General features: G+C 41.3%; 1 protein-coding gene and 1 long non-coding RNA gene across 2 annotated transcripts in view; one reads left to right on the top strand and one right to left on the bottom strand.

The window, feature by feature from the left end:
• LOC113744885 (IQ motif and SEC7 domain-containing protein 2) overlaps window positions 1-15,929 on the bottom strand; it is a 49,997-nt gene that overhangs the window by 11,862 nt on the left and 22,206 nt on the right. The gene's annotated exons all lie outside the window — the stretch shown is intronic.
• LOC113744886 (uncharacterized) lies at window positions 6,201-15,354 on the top strand. The gene is made up of 4 exons (XR_003461882.1): window positions 6,201-6,325; window positions 11,256-12,464; window positions 13,016-13,083; window positions 14,904-15,354. It is a non-coding gene; the product is annotated as an uncharacterized LOC113744886 (long non-coding RNA).

Genomic DNA, 15,929 nt, shown 5'->3' with positions numbered 1-15,929 from the left:
GTTCTCCATTTCTCCACTGCCCACACCACGGCCAAGCATTCAAGCTCAGTGGCAGCATAATTTTTCTCTGCAGGGTTTAGACTGCGACTGGCAAAGGCGAGGACTTCCTCGGTTCCATAGCTCGATTTCTGGACGAGCACAGCCCCAAGCCCAATCTCACTGGCATCGGTGTATACCACAAAGGGAGCATTGAAGTTTGGATGGGCCAGGACAGGTGGTTTGACCAGGTGATTCTTCAGTGTAATAAAAGCTGTTTGGCATTCAGGTGACCAGCGAAATTTGGCTCCTTTTTTCTTTAGGGCATTCAGTGGTTCCGCAATCTGGGAAAAATTGGGGACAAATCGGTGATACCACCCAGCCATGCCCAGGAACCTTTGTAGAGCTTTCAGGTTGGTGGGTGCAGGGAAGTTCTGTACAGCCTCAATTTTGTCTGGGTCCACCTGGACTCCTGTAGCAGAGACGATATGGCCCAGGAATTTCAAAGAGGTTCTGAAAAGCTTGCTTTTCTTCATGTTCACTGTCAGACCTGCGTTCCGGAGTTTGTCCAGGACAGCCTGGACATCATATGAATGTTGTTCCCAGGATGACGAGAAGATGATGATGTCATCCAAGTAGACAAAACAGATGACTCCCTTCAACTCTCCCAGTGCTCTCTCCATGAGCCTTTGGAAGGTGGCAGGGGCATTCTTAAGTCCGAATGGCATGACTTTAAATTGGAACAGTCCATGAGAGCAGATAAAGGCTGTGACTTCCCTCACCTCTGGATCCATCTCTACTTGCCAGTAGCCACTATTTAGGTCTAGGGAAGAGAAAACAACAGCACCTGAGAGACTCTCCAATATCTCCTGGATGGTGGGAATGGGATAAGCATCAGTGACTGTGTTTTCATTCACTTTACGGAAGTCGACACAAAACCTTGGTTTTCCTTCTCTTTTGGGAATCAGGACTACAGGTGAGGCCCATGCAGAATAAGAAGGTTCGATGACGTCATCCTTCAGCATGTCCTCAATGAGTTCCTTCATCACCTTTTGTTTGGGAGGGGAGACCCGATAGGGTTTCTGTCGGATGGGTACAGGACTGGTGAGAAAGATTTGATGTTTTAATATTCCAGTACGTCCCACTTTGGTTGTACACACATCCACATTGTTACCTAACAAATTGTGTAACTGAGGCTTAATGTGCTCCTCCAGGTGAGACTCCTGAACTGCTCTCAGCATCAAGTCTGCATCTTCCAAAGGGGTCTGTGTAGGGAACAGTGCAGCGGCCGCTGGAGCTTCCGCAGAAAAGAAGGCAATAGAGTTGCCAGTCTCCCCCTCCCCGGAAAGAGCGGCTGAAAACTGATTCCTCAGAAAAGTTGATTGTTTATCCAGAGTTTCATGCAAGCACTGAAATTGTTGTTCATATGTTGACATGACATTTTTAAATAAAGTTGCAACTGTTTTTTCAAGCTCCTCCTTGTGTTGTTTTTGTGTTTCCATTAGAATTTTGAATTTTTCCTCCAAAATTGCTTCAGTCGTCCATAAAGATGAACAACCATCATGCTTTCCAATTTCACTGTGTGATGCCACTGCCAGAGGAATGAGAGGTTGCGACAAATCCGGGTTTAATGAACCACACAAATCCATATCCAACAATGAATATGTGGTCCTTTTCTCTGCTGCTGGCTGAGTTGGACTGCCATTTTGGTTTGCTGCAGCCATTTTAACAGGTGTTGGTTGAAGGTGTGTGTTTTTTTTTTTTTCAATCCAGGGTGTTTAATGAATCCAGATATCTGGGGTGCCACTTTTGTAGCGGGTCAACTACAAAAAATGCCGGGGTGCCAGTCAGAGTCAAGTCTGACAAAAAAATAAAATAAAACAGAACAAAAATAATGCAGTCAACCCACACAAATATAATAAACAGGCAGCTTAACACAGCAAAAAAATAAGCAATCAACACACCTGCAAGGTGATTTTCAGAATGTGAATATATTTTTTTTTTTCACTGCCGGACTAACCAAAAAACAAGAGTTCAGTTCAGTCCTTGGTTGGGAACGGTCTGTTCCTGGGTTTTCCAACACCCACAGTTCAGTTCAGACATAGGCCAAAACAAAACAAAAAATCCGCTCCGGGTTTTACCGCGGACACCCACACAAAAAATAAGGAAATAACTCAAAATAAACCAGCGTCTCTCGTCGCGGTGCAGTACAAAACAAAAGGAAAAAAACAACGAAAACAAAATGTACAACGGGTACTCACTGTACCGAAGTTGAAAATAAATGTGTCAGTCTGTCAGTCGGTCGGTCGGTCGGTCTTCTCCACCGGACCCGGCACCTCCGGACGCTTGAAACAGCTGATCCAAGTCAAGAAATACACAATCCACTCCACGGGACGACGGGACTCCAGTAAGCATATATCCAACGTGGACTTAAACACACGCTAACAACACTATGCACTGTTCAGTTTTCGACCCTCGGGACTCTCCTCTTCCTACCTCTCCCATACCGGTGACTTGCACCTATCCTAAATACTTCTCCTGGATGACAAATTGAAAACCGCGCGGGATGCGGTGGCTTTCGTCCATTGGAGTAGGCGCTGACTGTGGGTGGATGACGGAGGACGCCCATGAATGGAGGTGTGTTTGAAGGTGTGGAGCAATGTGTTTCAGACTGCAGCGCTACAAACTGCATTATCACTACACACAGTGAGTACTGTTTTCTCTGGAGGAATATCACTTTATCATTGAGGCTTTCGCAATGTGGGTTGTCTTGGTCTAGCAGCAGTCCCCAGCTGCACAGCAGTTCATTGGGGTAAAACAATGACAGTGACTGTCATCAGTTATTCTCCCTTATGGCTGTGTGCTGGGAGGATAACTGCTCTCCCTGGTGCTTAAGATACTCCCTCAACCAAACGGTGAAATACAAGGCAAATAGCAGCTGTCATGAAATAATAAAAATGTGACTGTGTACGACTGAGCACGTATTGACCTATAAACTCTTAGAAAAAGGCTGCTGCTCACCAAGATGACCATACAGTAACACAGCCGGTAATGTATTTATTTTTGCTCTGAACTTTGCAGCACTTTAAAACCAGGATGGAGAGTAATTCCAGCGGAATCGCAGCAATTAGTAGATTTATTTCCAAAGGGGAATGAACTCAAGCAATCTTTTCACATTGAGTTCAACCTGTGGACTCTAACTTGTAATTTAGAAACCAAAGACTGACAGTAAGCTGTGTAGCTGACTTTTGAGGTGACTGAAAGCCAAAAAGTACAAAATAGATAAAGCCATCATAGCTGATACGCTGTGCCATCCAATTTTATTAAAACAATGCGAGGTAATCTGTAAAAAAATCTGTATCTGTGGCTGTCACAAGCCCAAAAAGATGAAATGATTGGCTGGCCTGCTTACATGCACACACTCTGACTGGGCACTCAGCACAATGCGTGGAAATGTGTTATGGAGCAGTGGTTTTAGGGAGGATTCAGGATCATCTTTAAGAAGTATTTTCTCCAACAGAAGGAAGTATATAGAATGGTACATAAAAAATAGTTATTTTAACAGAGTAGCACTAGCCCAGCTGGAAAGAAAGTTAGTGGTTAACTCAAAAGCAGTTTTCTAAGAAGCCCTGTAAGTATGTCATTAAGCTTCTTAAACCAAATATTTCACAAAGGCAGCTGAATAATTTCATGTGCCACTTTCTGGAGTGATCACACCTCAGTGCTGTTCAGAAACAGGCAGGTACAGTATGTCAGGAAAAGATGTAAAAGCACGAGTAGTCACAAGTGCCTGCAGCTCCTGATAACTTCAAGAGGAAGAGGAAGAAAGTAACAAAGAGAAAAACAGCCCAGACTGCCAGTCAGCTGCTTTAATGGCACAATCAGTAAACTGTCAACATTCATTCATGTTAATAGTGGTGCCGAAGTGAATGCAGACAATTTGTTCATTTACTGAAGTAAATCAAATGAAACCTGCCATTACTCCATTAACTGATTTTTCTTTATAACGGGAGATGAAGGTATCTTCTTAAACAAAAGCTATTTGGACTAATATATCTGATTATGGTTGTTCATAGACATACATATCTGGATTCACTTGTACCCTTATTGTCTGGTTGCTCAAACAAGCCACCTGTGATGCCACAGCCACGCTGTTATTATGCATAACTTTATGCTTTAATATAATAACAGGCAAGTTCTATAAGAATTCACCCTCAGTACAGTTGTCATGAACGGGGAAATTAGCTACAGAGACCAAAACTGTTTTTTGTCCCAGGCTGTGAACATGTTTATTTCTGCTGTGAAGTTGGACATTTGAACATGGGAACTTATGGAGACTGACTTATTCTGTAGCCAGCCACAAGTGCATGTTTGAGGAACTGCAGTTTTTGGCGTTGGCTTCACTTCACATCCACAGCCGCTTGGTCCGTGCCCTGAGTTGAAGTAAGAGCCGCTGTATCCACTGAACAATGTTGGATTTGTTGAACATTTAATAAAATGTCCCTTAATTTTAGGACAAGAGGTGATCAATAATAACTTTCATGAGTTAATAATCCTGATCATACACAAACAAGACAGTATATACAGTATATATACTGAATATACTCAAGAGTACTACCACGTTTCTCAGTGTGATCAAGGACAAACTATAATATATTTATGTACTGTGAGAGGAATGAGAAGTGATCACTCATTTAATAGAATAATATTAATGGCTACTGAATTTTTAAGTTTCTGTACTATAATAACATAATAAAAGCCTGTGGTAGAAATTCTACAGCATATTGTGACCATGATTTGAGGTGTGAACACTAATGCCTTCAAGCTCTTAGGAGAGTGTTTAATATGTGCCAGCATACTGCCCAGATATTATTCCTCATTACATCTGTGACCATGGGGAGATCATAACCACATGATAGAAGAAAAAAAGATGTGCGCCGCTAACAGCTCCTACATTAAAGAACACGGTTTATGAAAGAGGACGACTGATCTAAATCTATCATCGTTGTAGCCCACAGATGACAGCATCAAGCATATCAGCATCAGTCTGCCAGTGTAACGGCAGCAGCTTCACAGAGAGGAATGGGCACGAGACACCAGTTATCTTCTGGGTCTATTTTTACAACCCCTTCTCATTCCCAGTGCGTAAAATACAGACAATTTGTCACGCCCCTAGACATCTGATACTGATGCAAAAGGTACCCTTCCGCGTCTGTATGAAACACTCTGGGTTCTGAATTGAGGCAGTAAGAGACGTTTAGAGCCGTCCATTCACTCCAATAATAACCTGATTATGGTGATATATGACGCTGTGAGCTACAATCTGATTGTATGTTGTACAGTGTGATTTTTTTCTCCTTTGATTCAGAGAAATAAAGTTTTATTCCTATGTTTTGGATAGCGGAAAGGCCTACACTACCCATAATCCTCGACCCCCGTTGCTATGGAGATGCCACCGCCCCAGGACGATCCTGCATTGAAATCACACAATGTTTTCCAAACTAATTCAGGATCTGAAAGTGAACAGATGTAACGTACAGAATGCTTTGTTAGGTTTATTATTTTATTTTCACGTCTAAAACACATTTCTAGATTTATTCACCACTCACATTTTGGACGTGCTGAGCTCGGGCTATTACAACCAATCACTCGCCACCAGTGTGTGCAAAGGTTGATGGGAGAATGGAGAGACCCCTCGGTGGCATTTTGATTCTGACATAGGTACGTAAAAAAACTTGAAAACATTTTTCAGAAAATGTTTTAAAGCAAACAAAGGTGTCAGGTTTCTGAAGCAGTTTAAGGCATTTAAAAATGGCTAACCTCATCTGACTGCTGATGTTCTGTGTCTTTCCTGTTTAGTTTGAAAAATGATTGACTCAGGTGATCCTGATGATTTGGAGTTGGATGAGAGCTTCAGCATGCTTTCAGGATTTGGAGTTAATGTTGTCATAACTGTTATTATTATTTATTATTATTTATTTATTTCTGTAGTGTAGGGAAACAGTTGTTCAAGAGGCCACACTCTTATCTAATTTATTGTTGCGAGTAAAAGTAGACTCACATTTCTACAGCATGTTCAGCATCTCAAACCCTCAGTAATGCATTATTACTTATATTGTTTCTATGAAATTAGCTCCCATTTACTTCATTTGAAATTCCATGTTTAATCATGGACTGTATTCAAAGTGTTGCATTTTGTTTCTTGTTATATTGCGTAGAGTGAGGCACAGAGAGAAACCTGATCCAGAGCCTGATGGAAGCAACGTGACAGACATGGGGATGTCACTCCTCAAAGGCCGTCAGAGAGAGAGGCAGTAACACAAGGGGGTTTTGTTTTACCAGCAAATAGGTACAGTTTATAAGTCCTATGCATTCCTTACTATTTACTATGGGTGTTGCTGTTATTGGGACAATTAGACTTCTAATTTTTTATATAATATGTGTTACCTGTAAAAATGCCAGACCGTGTGTGGCTGCTCAGCAGGTAACATTCATGTTTCACCTGGCAGAATTGTGGCTCTCATGGTAAGTGACCTTTTTGTCACACACTGCATACACAATAGACGTGTGTACAGCTTTTTGTGCATATTGCACATTGCTATCTTGTTTGGGATTATCTTTGGTACATGGTGTATGTAGACTTGAAAGCAACATGAAAAAAAAGGAACGTCTTTGTTGAACCATCACTGAATTGGTAATTTTGGTTTCTACTTGTAATGTCTATAAATGATAAAACTAGATAAAAATATGTTGGTTAGTACTGGTCAATGGCATTCATGTGGGCTTCTTGGCTAACTTAACCTATTACTTCATCTATGAACTTATATTTATCCTTCTTAAAGGTCAATACTGCATCAGCTGTGGCCTAACATGGTCCCCCTCCATTAAGAACATGCAGGGTAGTGCAAATGGGCCTGGCTTGAATTTCTGCGCCCTGTTTGCAACTCTCCCAGTGTTTCTGTGACATTAAGATAGCCGCCCCATGGATGTCACTTGAGGCATACAACAAAATGCTGTGAGCGAGTTCTCAAATTTTCCAAATTTAATAAAGTGCATGCATTTAGTCCATCAATGTTTATGGTGACTTACACATATACTAATACTATTGGACATGGATATTACTGGGGTGGACAACTTATACAAGGAGCCTTGTCTGCACTCCAGTCTTGTCTTATAATAATGCAGCACAGTGTGAGGATACAGATGTGTTATAAAGGGATATTTATCTATCTGTAAAGTCACTGGTATCATAGACTGCAGTCTGCAGTGTAGTTAAATAGATACACTTCGCTCATAAACACAAAGCTGTAAAGTAACAATAGGCGTATGATCAAAGAAAGTTAGTATGTCACGTCTGGATTATATTCATATTCTATTTCTCTCTGCATTTGACAATAGTTCTTATAGGTGCTGCTCATATCCAACCCTGTATATCAGATATAGTACAGCTCTGTGCTTTTCTGCAGTGTTCTTGGAAAGGGACATGGAGTCACATGTCTCAGCCAACTCAAGAGAAACAATAAAAACACATCATAACATTTCTGTGACTGTTACTGGGGCAGGTCATCCCTTGATTAAAACACTGCTTTAGAAACTGATTGCTGAATGTAACTGAGTGCTCACAGTTTTATGTACAGTATTCATGCTCGTTAATGTTACTCTCACTTAGAAACTGATCATCAACCTTCAGCCTTACAGGCCGGGCCATCCATCTCTGGTGAAGCGGGCTTTAAAAGTACGTTGCTAACATAGGCTAGTACTACTGTTAGTTAGCTGGCCAAGCAAGTGTCTTTCACATTAGAATACGTTACAAAAATAACAGTTGCAGAAGTACACAGACTGCTCTCTAAAAATATTTCACGTTTTATATCAGTCTATTATTTCTTTCAATTTACAAATAATCCGCAGATTTTACCATGACTAACTCACTTTAGATTTGACCTGTGTCAATCAGAAATGATCGCCGTAGGACCCAGACGTGAAACATACATTTACTATGATTCCCAGGGTGCATTGCAGTTAAAAACCATCCAATCACTTTGCTTAAAATCTCTTGACGTGTAGCTATGACGAACTGAAATTATTAAATATTGTAATTTGTACACACGATAAAACACTGACCTCTTTGAACAGTTACAGTAACTTTATTTTTTATAAATTAGTTAAGAATAAATAATAATAAATAAAAACAGGTGGCGCAAAAAACAGGTAGCGCAAAGTGGATTGTCTTCATCAACATAGCAACTGTGGTCGAGGATTATGGGTCGTGTAGGCCTTTCCGCTATCCAAAACATACAAATAAAACTTTAAAACTATAACTATAAAATCATACTGAGGGCAACAACATGAAGCTATCTTATTGTTGAATTTTAAGTGACACTTTGGCATGTTTGTATTGAGAAATGTTGACGATATCATTAAAAGAAATCCTTAAAATAGTGAAAAAATACATCAGAGAGAGTCCTCGGTTTACCAATCAGATTGTAGCTCGCAGCGTCATGTATTGCTGTGATCGGGTTATTATTGGAGTAAATGGACGGCTGTAGCTCTGCTCTAAGCGTCTCTTACCGCCGCAAACGGGTTCATATTGGAGTGAATTGAGAACCCAGAGTGTGTTATACAGACGCGGACGGGTACCTTTCAGTATCATACATCTAGGGGCGTGACAAAGTCGTTATTTTATGTTGGGACAGAGAACGGGCTGATTTTATAGGCGCTTTGCACAAAGAGACCATGGACGTTGCCACAGAGCCATAATGTTTGCAGCTCAGAGTTTTGTTGACATTTATTTATTTTTTTGCCGTGCGTCACATTGTGCATGTTTCCTTTTCTCCCACTGCATGTGTCAGCAGCAATTATTCACAACAGAACTGTTCATCTGAGAGGAGACGCATCTGAGAGAATATTTAGTGGCCATTATACACACGCCAGGCTACATTTATAGGATCACTTTACTGAAGACTGAGAGAATTCTAACACGCTACTTCAATCAGATCAGAGTTATATTTGTGCAATCAACATTCTTTCAGGCTGAAATAGAGAGTGAAGTCAATACATGATTCCTATACATCTGGGAATATTCCATTAACTAATTGGACGAGCCAGTGGTGAGATATTACATGTGTCAAATGCTGGTGCCACACACAAAAATCAGTGAAATGTTGAATGACAGTATGTAATCGATCAGTCCAGACAAACTATTTCAAATATGTGGAGCATTTTCACATCAATAAATCATTTGGAGAAATTAGTATGATTATCAGAAACAAACAGGACCCCAGCTGAGAGAGAGGGCCTGGCAGACTCTTAGCCGCGCTCTGCATTTTAACTTTTGTCTTCCACCATGTTGAGTTTGGCTGCAAAACTGTGGGATTGCTTTACAGCACAAAAAACAGGATGAGGGTCCGCTGTCGTGGCGGTGCAGATGGAGCTAAAGCTGTCAGAGTTACTGCCAGTGGCAGATGGTGGAAGCAGTGAAAGGCAAATGGAAAAAAGTGACTTCCAGCATGTTTATCCTCTTCAGTGGAGCCAGAGAGAAAAACCTTTGACTGAAGAGGTGAACATCACCTGTGTGACAAGAAGCAAAGGGTTTTATTCAGAGACACGGTATCGCTAACAAGACTAATAGGGTCCAATTTAAAGGCTACATGTTAATGGCATAGTGCCATCAGAAGCTTTGGCGGTACCAGACCATCATTAATGTATTGACTTAATAATTGTTTGTTTGTTTTAAACTTTTAATTTGGTATGAAATGTATGTCATTGTGGTAAGTTATTTTATATGTTTGAAATTTAGAGAAGTTGTGTGATTTCGGGCCCCCAGTGGACAGCTGTGCACGTGTATTTGTTCTGATTACATTACTTATGATCAAAAAGTAGCGAGTTGACAACTTTCTAACAGCCAAACATCAAGCGAGGTCAACAACAGCAGACATAGCAGCCAGCTAATACTTACTAGTCCAGCAGCAGTCAGTCCAGCTTGGTGTCTGTCTTTCAGCATTGTATTTCACCAAGCTCTCACCAACCACTAAAAGTCAGTCCCACATTTACTCTTGTCTGGTGGTTTCTCACTTGGTCACGTTCTCCTTTTTTTTCCCCTATCTTCCTCTGTCTGTTCAACTCTGCCATTATGTACACAGAGGCTGCTGAGCCCAGTTACATTGCACACTTTCACAGCTCAGGGCGCAGAGGGCATCAACATGATTCAAATGTTGTATTTAACAGAAGAGATTTTCTACACAGGGTTGCTGTAATGCAAAAAACAGGCATGCGGATCCTGTTTATACACACTGGAGTAACTCCTACATGTTCATGAACAAACGTTAGTACAGTTAACACTTCTTAATTACTTTAATTGTCAATCACTATCCTATGAACACAAGACTTGGTAATAGCAGAGCACTGAAAACTCTCATGAGATCTCTTTGGCAGTCACCACCATCACAGAGGTCTCGCTGCCTTTTCCTTTGCCACTGCCCATCAAAAGCAACGCTCAACTGATCCAGAGCTCTGAGCTCATTTCTTTGGGCATTTGGGAGATAATATAACAACACAGAAACTTTGATTTCTGACAGCAATGGATGAAACAGAAATGATCAGCAGTGTCCTGTTTATTGGTGTTCAGAGGAATGTAATTATGGAACCGAGGGATGAAGAAAGTAGAACTGTGAAACCTAAACTGAAAAGAGGAGCCTCCTTCCCTTCAAGTTCACTTGTCAACTTTGGCTTTATCGTATTTTAATCCAGCTCTGTAGTTCTCAGTCCAAATAAAACTATTTATCAAAAGTCAGAGGATTGATGTACTGAATATGATGCCAGAAATGTAATAAGAGGTGAATAATGAAGCTGTCTTCCAGTTACACTTTGGTATTTTTGTACTTATGGTTATGGTTTCTGGCTGAGCTCTGAACAAATTAACCTGAGTGAATTTATCGTAAATATTCTGTTATTCACTACTACAATATCTACTAAAAGGGAAACGCCATTTGTATTTTGCAGCTACATGTCTTCAGTAAAATGGTAGTGTGTTTGGTTATGTGTCTTGCAGCCTGGTGCTTTGAGAGACTTCCAGTAAATATAGTCTTGTTATTAGAAACCAGAGGACTCTTTAATAATGTATGAAGGCTCTGATTCCTTTGGAGAATGTCATTCAGAGAGCCCTCGTCTCTCTGCCCCCTGCCACCCCACGCGGGCGACACAAGTCAGAGTTGAGGCAGGATTTTCAAAGCAGTCTCTTCCTGTTGCCTTATCTCCATCTCCTCTCTCTTCCTGTCATTCAGACCGCTTCCAGAGCCACGCTGCAGCTCTGACCTCACTTCCTCGGCCGTTTCCTGCCTTCTGCTTGAACCCTGCTGGCTCAACGCTGGCACAGGTGATGAACTCATACTACATCATTGTGCAAAAACTTGAAATGGGTCGGGCCGTTTTTTTCCCCCCTCTTTTGAAGTCGTGTGAGTAGCAAGACTAGAACACATTACAGATAATATGGTCTTTATTGAACACATTGACTGGCTGTGTCTATCTGTGTAACATCTTGAGAGGGATGCGGTTCTCAAATGTTTTTGTGTCACAGACTTACAAACAGACATGGAAAAGGTTCAGACACCTTCTTTTAACAGGATTTGGTCTCAATAGACTGTGTGGGAGGGCCTCTGTTCAGTAAATTGCAACTGAAAAGTATAACACGTTATGTGGGAGGAAGGAGCAAATATTGTGATGGTGAATAGATGGTGATGACAGGCCATGAGTCTGTGTAAATATCCAGATATTGCCTGTAACTGCTCATTTTGTAAGGTAAATGGGTAAAAGCTTCTGAAGTCAGTTAATCCTTTTTCAAGATGGTGCATCACTTTTCTAAATCAGCATTAACAATTACCTTAATTAGGCTGATGTCACCATTCCAGTGTTTTGTTTGTCTGTTCTGGGCTACTGTAGAAACATGGCAAACAGTGGAAGAGGAGAAAAGGCTTATTTTAAGGTTCTTATTTTCAGGTGAGAGGACACTAATGAAAACATACTTCTGAATATATATAAATATAAATAGATCCTCTTAAATGTTACACATTAGACCTTTAAAAAGTCCCAAATCCTGAATATCTGTCTGCTAAATGCTCGACTGTGTTCACTTGCAAGTCACTAACAGTGTCTGTCTGCTGTTTGGTGCTGAGCAAGTAGTTGCTGTCTCACTGAAAACATCTGTACTGTATGATGCTACACTGATGTGTAATCGTGTGAATGGTGTCTCTGTCATTCCCTCTCTGCACTCCTGAACCAGCACCAGGAAAGTGGACATTGTAACTGGGCTCAGCAGCTTCGATGGACATTGCTCCTCTTCAGGCATCTCTTTCATGCTTTTGGCAGAGGTGAAGGTGAAGAAGAGCAAGGAGCTGCCGGACGGAAGAGTAAATCTGGGACTTACTTTTAGTCGTTGGCGAGAACTTAAAAAGTTGAAAGACAGATTCTAGGGCTTCTGTTCTGCTGTTGGACTAGTAAGTAATATTAGCTGGCTGCTATGTCTTGTGTTGTAAGCAGAAATTGTAAATTGTGTCTTAAAGGTCCAGTGTGTAGAATAGAAGAGTTCAGTTCAATCAACAGTTTACAATAGTAAGTAGTAAATTGATATTTTGATTGATATACATCATCATTTTGCAAAGGCAACACAATTTTTTCACATTTTTTGTACTGTATCTACAGTATTAAACAGGAATTTTGGAGACCACCATTTGGCTGCCTGAGAATTTGGACATTTCAAAGAATAGGCAGATTAAGTGTAAATGTAGTGACTTTAGGTAGCACATAGGGAGTTTTTTCACACACTGGTCATTTGAGCTTTATTCTAAAAGCCATTGATTGGCAGAGCTTTAAATTTCTTACTGGATATTAGTAGGATTTCAACTTATGATGGAAATATTAATGCTTTCTAATTGGAATAATTCTGAGGAACTTGCAGTGCTTTTGAAGGGACCCCAGTGAATGTGCTTGCTTTTGTGTTAGAAGTGACGCATGCGTGTTCAAATGAATGTGTGTGTTTATGTGCCAGGGCTGTGTTCACCGGCTCTGGCTGGCCAGCGACAGCGGGAGGGGGAGATCGCGCGCCGTCATTAGCAGGTATTCCAAGCAGACAGACAGTCCCAGCTTGAAGCTTTCCCTGGAAGCTTCAGATGAAATGGCACAAATAATGAGGCACATTATCAATCACAGGCAGGGGGCAGCTGGTTCAGTGTATATGTGCTTCACACACACGCACACACTCTCCCTTTCTATCTGTGACACACACCCAGAGCCTGCGGCGAAGAGAGTGGAGCAGAGGAAAGGCTCAGTAGCCTCAGAGCGGAGCCCAGAGATCATTACCCGAGCAGTACTTTTATTCAGCCCATGACTGCTCTGGCAGATTGAAGTATTGCAACCATAGTTTGCTCATTCAGGAAAGGTCAATGTCACAGGAATAAATACAGGTGTCCCACCATGACGATTAAGACACAACACAGGGTCAAACTGTCTGAGGTAAACAAAAAGTGCTAAAATACAAAGTTTGTGTGGTTGAACTTCTTCAAGATGCTGCAGCGTTTATTCAGTTATGTAAATTCCCACATTCCTCTGCACATTTTTTAATTTCAAAATGTGGAACTACAACAGAGCACAGAGTCTGAGACATCTGTCTGTGGTTCCCAGCCAGTTACTGGGAGTGAAGAAGATAGGAGGAGCAGGAGGGGTGAATTTTTAAAGATCTCTTTCCTCCATATGCACCTTTAATTGCGTATACAGGTCCAAATCAGTCTCATGGCAGAAGTATATGTGCATAAATAAACAACAGCCCGACTGTCCTTATTGTTTCAATATTTGAACAGTTGGCTGAAGATTTTGTTATACCAAAGTTATCTATATTTTCCTGCCACACAGCCATCAATCAAAGCCAGAATGCCAGAGATCTGTCACACTGAGTTACATCAGTTGACTGTAGATCTTTGTTGTGCCTTGTCATTACTGTTAGGACCTGAAGAGATACTGGTGCGCTGTTTGACAATGTCTGTTCACTGGAAAGTAAAAGCATATTGCAAGAAAGTATGAAAATGTAAAACTAACCAAAAGAAAACTGCCATTTCTGAGCCGCTGGCATTTTAACAGCAACAACACAGCATTATATAACTGTAGCCGTAGGTGCTGCCATAATCCCCTCCCTCTGACAGCAAGTGCCTAAATCTAGAGCAGCGGCCTGGATTTATAAGGTCAATCCAGTTCAGGCTGGCCGAAGCAGCCCGTCTGTTGCGTGCCGTGGGAACCTGTGGGATTAGAGCAGCAGAGATCACACCAGCTAGAATGGCTGGACTGCACATCTGTGACCAAAGGTCAGCAGAAAGGCCGGGGATTAAATAATACGCCTCTTCATCCTGACGTCAGCACACGGCAAGAGATCGTAGGAAGTGCCTTAGTGTTCTTTCATTTCCTCTGCAGAGTCAAGCGCATGGATATCCTTCCTCAGTCTGGCTGTGGATGTGATAGAAAAGATAATGCAGGCTCTGCACAGTGACATAAGCAGTGATTAAGTAAGAGTTATAAAACAACATGTATATATTGGTGTCTTCACCATTTGATTTATTTTCTTTGTCACAATCTGACATCGGTCATTTACCATTCCAGAAAGCGCTGCGGTTATAAATTAGACCTGATGACACAGCTCATGATGGATGATTGATATTTACAGGGAGCACACGTGTAGCCACATATCTTGGTGTATGGTGTATGTGTATATAAGGAGCAATGTGTAAGACATGGCCAAATATCATTTATATACATTTATACCAGAACTCAAGTGGTGGTGCTATGTCAAATACATCCATGATTAGTGTTGCAAAGATATCTATGGAAAAGCATGCTATCCAGCTAACTTCGACCCATACTGTCTTGTAATACCACTTATGACTCCACAGGTGGTAGTGAATCACTAGTCCAGTCTGCCCACAGTCCAGTATTAGGACGAAGGAGTAGAGAACAGAGAAAGACAGAGCTGCTGCTAGCCGACCCCGGCCTCTCCAGAGGAACAAATACCCGGAGTTTGGAACGTTTGCAAGACATTTTTGAGGACATTACAAGGTTTATTTTGTTCGACAATGTTGAAGAGTGTCATGACATCAAGGGTAAAATGCTGCTCCTGGAATTACACATTGTTCCTTTAATATGAATTGTAAAAATTGAATGCTGCGCCACAATATATTTTTGTTATCAACAGGCCAAAGGCAAATGTGAAAGGGTTCATACACAGTGGAGAACCCACCGAGAATCACTTGACCCCCTTGACAAAACACCTTCCCATCCAGCCTCATGACAAGAAGCGTTTCTGGACTGTCATACTATCTGAACATATCTAAAATAAAAAAACAGAGCCTACAGTGTGCTGTTTTTTTTTTTTTTTTGGCATTAACAAAATGATTATTTTGTAATAAAATACTGTTAAATAATCAGTGTAATATGGTTACACTATCATCCACACAGAGACAGCAGACAGCTGATTAACGAGGGAGCCAAACTGACCTGAGTCACCTTCAAATAACTGATGATGTGAATAAAATGAGGTTTTCATGTCATCACCACATGACTGAACACAATCTTTACAACAAATGGACAGCAAACAAGCAACATGGGATTAATGATCCTGCCATGTCATACTATCACATCTCCCTTGATATTACAGTGAACATAGCCCAGAGGAGATCTGCATCAGTCTGACCCGTTAAATCCAAATTATACTCATTAATCAGAGGCTAATTACACAATGGCACAAACAGCAGTTTGGGAAATGACAAGAATGTTGGGAGTCTAGCTTTTACTGTAGCTGGTTTCCTCTAGCCCTGGGCTCAGACCCATTGTTGGCCAGCCTCCAGGGACAAGCTTTGATCTCATGGCTGCTTGACCTCTGGGTTAACGAGGCTGTCACTAGTGCAGCTCATCCCTGCAAG

This window comes from Larimichthys crocea, unplaced genomic scaffold, assembly GCF_000972845.2.
Source record: "Larimichthys crocea isolate SSNF unplaced genomic scaffold, L_crocea_2.0 scaffold269, whole genome shotgun sequence".
NCBI lineage: Eukaryota > Metazoa > Chordata > Actinopteri > Sciaenidae > Larimichthys > Larimichthys crocea.
This window is presented reverse-complemented; position numbering and strand designations above follow the sequence as displayed.